This window comes from Corella eumyota, chromosome 6 (assembly GCF_963082875.1).
Source record: "Corella eumyota chromosome 6, kaCorEumy4.1, whole genome shotgun sequence".
Taxonomy (NCBI): Eukaryota; Metazoa; Chordata; class Ascidiacea; order Phlebobranchia; family Corellidae; genus Corella; species Corella eumyota.
Window position 1 is genome coordinate 10,902,312 of NC_137495.1, and position 8,935 is coordinate 10,911,246.

The 8,935-nt window shown below is 32.3% G+C and overlaps 1 non-coding gene across 1 annotated transcript; it reads left to right on the top strand.

The window, feature by feature from the left end:
- Positions 1 to 2,328: 2,328 nt before the first annotated feature.
- Positions 2,329 to 2,410, top strand: Trnas-uga (transfer RNA serine (anticodon UGA)). Its single transcript has one exon. It is a non-coding gene; the product is annotated as a tRNA-Ser (tRNA).
- Positions 2,411 to 8,935: the final 6,525 nt, after the last annotated feature.

Consider the following 8,935-nt stretch of genomic DNA (forward strand, 5'->3'; position numbering starts at 1 on the left):
GACGTGACCCGCCTAAAATGTAAGTTTTTCAAACGTTATAAAAAATGTAATGGTAATAGAATAAGTTATTAAACTAACGTCAAACTTATTTACAAATTTAAACTATAAAAAAATAAACAATATTAACCTATTTTAAATGTAAAATATTTGTAAAACTTACTATCTGATATATTTCTATAAACACCTCGGCAGAAATTGAAAGAACATCCACGGCGTTGAACTGTTGGCATAATTTCAGCGAAGGCCTTCCATTGTGCCAGCTCAAAATCCATAGTTGCAGACTTACACAACGGAGGGAATTGCAACTTATCGATGAGAGCACCAAGTACTTTTACGTGATCAGACGTTTGTCGCCTTGACATCAAAACGAACGCTAGTTTGTAACGCTACGTTGTCTTTTGAGAAACATAATAATTACTAAAGATTATATTACTGACAGTGAGATGATAATAATGTCTTAATAGTATATTGCTTAATATAAGTTAAATAGTATCTAAAGTAAGTATTATGAAATAACTTTTTTTACATGTTTTATTACATTAATATAAAATTAAAATAATATATGTTACCTGTTTCATGTTACCCTCTTTCCGCACAAGGCATGGATTAAAAAAAGCTGGACAAATGACTTTCTTACGACTTTAAAAGTCGAATACAAATACCAATGTTTTGCCTTTTGTAAAAAATTTAGCTGCACCCCCGTGGCAAAAATGATGTGCCTATACCCGCCTTCGTTTATGTCGTGCACAAAAAAGTCCTCCGTAATCTGATCGTCCAGTAGCGGCGAATCAATGGAACTTGGGTCTTTAGGTCGTCGGTCACCCCTGTACGAATTGGTTGTCCTTGACAATGAACTTAAGGCTGGAAGTGCCGGACAAAGTCTTCCAGGGACAACAAGTTCCTGCATTGTAGCCTGGACAATGGCCCCAGCTAAGGCGTAAGGGTTCTCGTGCCCTCGGCGCTTAGCCGTAGCTTGTACAACACTGGCTACGTTTGATCCTAAAATTAGCAAGTGTTACATGGGTTTACTTAATAACTACATTTTTTTACGACTAATCCATTAGATTTACAAATATTTTAATTTAAATGAGTCAGTTACGGTTCTTACCTGGTGAAGAAGGGTAATTATGCTCACGGGTCGAGGCAGCAAATCGTGAATTTTTTGCAAAACAGTTGCACAGCACAGTATCTTTTTATTTTGAACAGAACAACGCCATAATGTCGACGTATTAGATTGGCTCTTGATCGTGAAAGAGTACCTAAAATTTTAATAGTTATTTATTTATTAGTAAGATCAACCGGCAGCGTGGTGTAGTGGTAAGAACACTTGCTACACCACACATGAGATCGTGTGTTCAATCCCCACTGATCTCATGCTGTAGCGCCCTTGAGTAAGCCGCTATAAACGGTATAAACTCCTGCTGAGCCAGCACTTAATCAGCAGCATAATTACCGGGCAATTATAGTCTCTATAATATCCCAAACTGCCACAGGCAACTCGAGACTGATGGTACTCTATGTTTAAGTCGCGCATTCGACTTTACCACATCGAGGATAAAGATAAGGAGCACAGTTTCAGTCGATACTTTTTAGGATTAAAATTTTCCTAACCTTACTTCATACAAGAGTCTTTTACAGCGTTTATTTGTTCAAGCAAATCCTCAAATTAACGAAAACATTTTACTTAAGGTGGTAAAGGTTCATGATTTTTACTTTGGGTATTTTATTGTCAATTATGCTTAAATACTTGCTTGATTAATAAAAAAATAAGATCAATATTTTGCTTTTAAATTTAGTTTGGTTATATTTTACGACATTGATGCGTGTTTGTTTGCTGAAATTTAGTCTAGTTAATAAAAAGGTTTTAATTTACTGTGTAATTTTTTTTATAAAAAAAAGGTTTAAACGATTTCGAACCAAATGTCATTTTTTTAAAATAAATCAAGTTAAAATGAAACTACTGGGTGTGGGGTTCGTCCCCACGCGGACATTCGTCCATTGGAACTTAAGTCCAACGCCTTAACCACTCGGCCAACCCATAAAGTGTAAAAGCCTTGTTAAGATGCTAATAAACATAAATCTAAAGTAGTAAGCCACCAATTGTGATTGACAGCCTTTTTTAACATTCGTTTGATTAAAATTTGACAATTTGTTCAGCAAAATTATATTAAAATTCTGTTTTTAAAAATTATACAAATAACATATATACTTTATTCAAATAGGAACAAAGTTTAGTTGTTCGAGTCCAGCCGATAACGCATTTTTATTTCAATTTCATTACAAAATTAATTTAAATCATGCTAGCTGCTCCGAGAATCCAATATAACAGTTGTCGTGGCCGAGTGGTTAAGGCGATAGACTTGAAATATATTGGGCTCTGCCCGCGCAGGTTAGAATCCTACCGACAACGCATTATTTTAGTTTAAATACGAATTTAATTAACTAATTAAAATCACGCGAGGTGCTCCGTGAATGGAACATTAGAGTTGTCGTGGCCGAGTGGTGGAGGCTATAGGTTTAAGTTCTTTGAGGCTCTGCCCGCGCAGGTTCGACTCATGTCGACAACGCATTACTTTATGCTTTAATGCAATTTTAAATAATTTGATTAAATCACGCTGGCTGCTTCGAGAATCCAACATAAGAGTTGGCGTGGCCAAGTCATTAAGGCAATCAACTTGATATCTTTTGCGCTTTGCCGGCGTAGGTTCGAATCCTGTCGACAACGGATTTTTTTATTTTAGTTTTAATACAATTTTAATTTTTTAACTAAAATCACGCTTGCTGCCTTAAAGGGAATAAAGAGTTTTTCCACATAAAAATAAGTAACATTGTGCGGTGGATATCGTTGGACAGTACCTTCATAAAAAAAACTTTTACTGGTCGTGCGGTAAATGATAAATGATTAGGCGCTAAATGGGGATCGATTCCAGGACCTCCTTTTTACTAAACAGGCGCTTTAACACTATGCCATAATGCCTTCAAAGAGAGACAATGCATCAGTTATGTCGTTACAAACAAATGTATTTAAAATAAAGTAACGTATCTTAATATTTAAATTCTTGTCGAAAACTCCTAAATTGAACGATCTATGCATCATAACGTTAAAACGCACGTCAAAAATAAGAAAACTATTTCTACACCGGAAATCGAAGCTGGACCGTCTCTGGGTGAAAACCAGAAATCCCAAGCTTGACAAGCATTATCTTTACCACTGTTGTTTGATATTGTCTCCAAGATAAGGTTTGTTAAAAATAAAGTGTAGTAAATTTATTAATTAATAACTGCCTTTAGTTGTCGGTTGTTTACAAAAATATAAAATTCTGTCCAATTTCTTTCAAAATTAAACGCTAAATTAAGTAATGGTAAATGGTAAAAAAAGAAGCAAACAAAAAATTCGTCCGCGGGTGGGCTTGAACCACCAACCTTTCAGTTAACAGCCGAACGCGCTAACCGAATGCGCCACAGAGACGACATCGGTTGAGATCTTATTCCGTCGGTTGTGATCTTATTCCGTCGATTATGATCTTATTCCCTTAGTTGCGATCTTATTTCGTCGATTGTGATCTTATTCCCTTAGTTGCGATCTTATTCCGTCGATTATGATCTTAATCCCATAGTTGCGATCTTATTCCGTCGGTTGCGATCTTATTCCGTCGGTTTAGATCTTATTCCGTCAGTTATGATCTTATTCCGTCAGTTGTGATCTTATTCCGTCGGTTTAGATCTTATTCCGTCGGTTGTGATTTTACGGCCAACTTGAGATAAGTCTGATAGGAGAGGAGAATCATATCGCAGTTTTTATTTAAATAAATTAAATATTATTTTCACTATGGATGCAGTTACTACTGTGATGCTATTCTGTCAAAGTTTTTATTCATTTGAGTTGATATAAATACGTTAGTTGTTCAATTCACTTGTGATACTATTCTTGTAATGATTTTGTTACTGGCTTTGTCTAATTACTGTAAATGAAATTTTATTCCTAAAATATCTAAATCCGTTTATGATCTTATTGATGGCATTCAAACAAACATATGATATGCAGTATGCCGGTAGACTAAAATGCACAGGCAAAAATACGACTTTTAAAATGTTTAATTTTATACAATGATAGTGGTAAAATATATTTTTAATTTCAATCCACAACAATTGCAAAGAAATTTTCCATACTTAATGCAGAAAAATTGAAATTTTGCGATTACTAAAACAATATAACTATAAAATTTTGTAAAAATTTTAATATTATTCGTGGGAATTTAACGAGCTCTTTTATAATCTTTATTTTAAAAAAGCAAAAACAGTTTGACTTATAACATCAATTATAATATAATTATCGTTTCCAAATTTTCCGATTTATTGTTTTTCGTCTTCGTCTGATCATTCGTTTATTTTGTTATACAGGGTTTCTAGGTTTTTTATACAGGGTTTCTAGGATATGCACGCTAATACGTTTGTGCTCCTGAACGATATCTTCTGCATTTATTTCTTCGCAAGAGGTCGATTGTTTAAACATTTTAAAATTTAAAGTTATAATAAGTAGTTAGTCTAAACTGACTCATTTAAAATAGATTATTGACTTATTTTAATTATTTAAAAAAAATATATTTACACAATTAAGAGTTACGATCAGCGCTTATCTTTGTTGTCATAGATCGCCAATTTACTGATCAATATAAACATATAAAATATAGCTATTATACTTAAATATATAACTACACATCTGTTGTAGCTTTGTAAATTTTATCATATATATAGCTTAAAAAGGTATGCTTGCGAACTGGTACAGACAGGAACGTTTATTATTATTTGTGAGAAAGTGTCTAAATCCGCCAAAGTCTTTTTATTGATTTGGCCCAAAAGCGTTGTGATGGAAATAGCAGAAATGATTTATTAGTTTAAACTTATTTTCATCTTAAAAAAAAATCAAGAATAAAAAATGTTTGAAGTACTGCCTTATTAATTTTTTTTATAATTGTATGATTTAAAGTTTAATTTCAAGAAATTTTAATATTAAATTAGTGAACATTGTTGATTTAGGTGTTAAATATTAGGTAGGTCTATAAAAAAGTATTATTGTTATAAACTTTACTTTTATTTTAAGAATTTCCTTACCATTGTCGGTATTACAATCGCAAGTGAAAGATGGTGTGGAAAATGTGGGGATGACGAGTTTATTGGATCGTTATCTTAATCGACCTGATTTGCAACAATTCCAAAATCTCAGTTTGGCAGAATTTTGTTCTAAGTATAGAGTTATCTATGATGATTCAAAAGATGAAGCAGATGATGGAGATGTATTAGAGTATTCTGTGTTTTTATTAAAAAATGACTCTGTTTTTATTAAAAAAATGGTCGTATTAAGAAAAGGTAAGTTACATGTTTTTTTTATAATGCAATGTGTTATAACTATTCCAGTTCAATAAAGAACGGAATGGAGATCTTTATTTTGAAAGAATCTTGCGATTGTATTTTTCTCATCATCATTTAGATGAACTCATGCCTGATGGTTATAGCACTTACGAAGAATTCTATAAGAATGGAGAAATTTTCACAACTGATTCTGTTTTGAATGTGAAGGATGTCGTAATTATAACATGGCAGACTTCACAAGCCACATTGAAGAAAAAGCATTAGAAACAGCGGCAGAATCGATGGATCCAGAAGATTTGAAAGATGCTTGGGTAAATTTAGCTTCCCAAACTGAATCTGAGCAACTAGAGGTAAAGGGTCTTAAAAAATATGTTGTTGTTGATGGTGAAGAAGAAGAGGTGCCGGCTGAACTGGCTGTTGTGAAAAATCTGCCAACTTCCCAATTTACCGAATGTGTAAGTGCTCAACCATCAATATCATATGCTGAAGGTATGGAAATGATACAGACTTTAACATGCTATATTTAACTATGTGCGTCTTTGATGTTTGAAAAAATTGCACAAAGATTCTCATAATTCTTTTAAAACTTTTTCTAACGGGTGGTGCTGGAACTGGAAAAAGCCATATTATTTACTGTTTATATTTTGAAATGCAACGTTTTTTTCAACAAGCAGTTGTCACTCCAGATAATACTTCTGTATTATTGGTAGCTTCAACAGGTGTTTCTGCTTTTGCCATAGGGGTCAAACTATTTATCACGCTTTTTGCGTTAGTCCAGGAATGAGGCTGAGTCACATGAAAGGTCTTACTGAAGAAACTGCATACACACTACGATCCCATTATCAAAATCTCAAACTTTTATTTATCGATAAAATTTCAATGGTCAGCAAGGAAATGTTAGGTGTTTTAAGTGAACGTCTTAATCAAATTCTCCGACCAAATTAAAAAAATTCTTCTTTTGAAAATATTGGTGTGATTGCAGTAGGCAACTTTCATTAAATTCCTTCTGCCAAAGCTTGTGCCCTGTATGATGTTAATCCCGACTTCCTTCTTCAATAAAATTTTAAACAAGGATTCTATTGTTGGTGATAATATCTTGCACATTTTTGGCACTAATCGTGAAGTTATTATGCATAATTCTAAAATTATTAAAAAACTGGACAATCTGTACAATTTAAAAGCTGTGGACATTTCAAAAAATTTAAGCGGAAAAACTTCTATTGAACTTGTTAATTTTAATTATCCTGCTGCAGCCAATCAAAAAACTATAATTTTTAATGAGGTTATTCAAGTTGTTGTGGGATGTCGTGTTATGATTTTGGTAAATATAGACGTAGCTAATGGTATCTGCAATGGTTGTATTGGAACTGTCAAGTGCATTGTTGAGGGTAAAAAGAAATATGGTCTTCTCCAATACATCGGAATCACATTTGATTCTCTTTAAGGTTGGGAAAAATCGAAGATTTAAACAACTGTACTACAAAGAAGTTGGTGAAGATTGTTTTTTGATTGAACCACATCTTTACCAACCTATTAGATCTGGGACCAAAATCTACGGCAGATACCAATTTTTAATACGTCTATGTTATGTCTGCACTGTTTATAAAATCCAAGGGATGACACTTCAAAACGCAATAGTTGACATGGCTAAAATAAATCGTGCAGGTAACTTATTTATTTTAATATTGTGTATAAAGAAATTTAAGTCAATTTTTCTTGTTAAACTACATTTCTTACTAAATTATTTTTAAAGCCAGGTTTATGTAGCTTTGAGTAGATGTCATGAGTTTAAAGGCTTGCATCTTAAATATTATAATTCGGACTTCATTCATACTAAACATTCAATTATTCAAGCTCTGGAAAAAATACCCAAAATTCTACCGCATCAAATATTTCCGATTCAAGATCTTAACCAACAGAATTCCCATTTAGTAATAACTTTAGTTAATGCACAATCTTTATCTCTGCACATTGACGATTTCAAATCCTACCATAAATTTTCAAAATCAAATGTAATTTGTGTTAGTGAAACATGGTGTAAAGAGATTCAACTACGAGGTACTTTAACTTTGATTAGTTATCTATATATTTACTTGTTTATTTTGAACTAATAACCTCTTGTAGTCGTTTATTAACTCAATTTACATTATTTTTAGGTTTTAAATTGAGAGTCATTTCCTTTTGCGATTCGATAGAAACAAAGGATCGCTAGGTGGTGGCATAATAATTTACATAAAGAAAAACTTAAATCATCAATTTCTTAAACAATATTCGGACTCTTATAATAACCAAATTGTGTGTGTCAAAGTAAAAGATTGTGTTATATGTGCAGTGTACAGGCCCCCAAATTCAACCACTACCAACTTTTTAAAATCCAAAATACTTATGGCACTGTAATTATATTGGGTGATTTCAATAAAGATTTATTAACCTCTTGTAGTCGTTTATTAACTCAATTTACATTATTTTTAGGTTTTAAATTGAGAGTCATTTCCTTTTGCGATTCGATAGAAACAAAAGATCGCGAGGTGGAGGCATAATAATTTACATAAAGAAAAACTTAAATCATCAATTTCTTAAACAATATTCGGACTCTTATAATAACCAAATCGTGTGTGTCAAAGTAAAAGATTGTGTTATATGTGCAGTGTACAGGCCCCCAAATTCAACCACTACCAACTTTTTAAAATCCAAAATACTTTGGCACTGTAATTATATTGGGTGATTTCAATAAAGATTTATTAAAGTAATCATAAAGTGTTGTAACATTGACTGTAAATTATAATTTTCTTTAAAAAAAATTTTAGTATTGAATATATATTTATTATTATATAATAATTTATATTGCCTTATGCAACAATAAAAATTTTGAATATAATCCAGGTAAATAACTAATCTAAAATGAGTTTTTTTATATTTTACATAAATTTATGTCTTATTTATAATACTTTTTTTTTTCTACAGCTGCTGCAAATCAATTTTCTATGAAACAAACCGGTAATGAGACTCTACAAACCAATTTTAAATCAGCAAATCCATTTATACAACTTTATGGACAATACTGTTATTCGTGGCAAAGCTCGGGTTGTTGATTTTATGGCAAGTAGAGTTTCTGGTGATTTGGTTGATTCTTTAAGAAGAATTGGTTTCAACGAGACAACATCTATCAACAATTCTCAACGTGAATATTTATGTGGATACATCGGCATTGGAGCGAGCTGGTCAATCTATCAGGCTGTAAAAATGAACAACTAAGATTGGCTTAACTCCTCTGTTTCGAATGTGGATAAATCAACGATTATTCAATACAATAACATTATTAACAAACTACCATTTTACACTGCACACTTTTTAAGTAATGATGACATAATTCAAATTCTCACGCAGATACATGTTTTACATTTTGGTATTAATAAACCCACACATTGGATAAATTCACCCATACCAATTAATTTGTTAAAACGAGACATTTTGAATGGCCCCACACGTCATTCAAGGCGAAGACACCCACCCTCTAATAATGTTAGAATTGTTATAGTTAACACTGTTGAACAGTCAGCTGAGC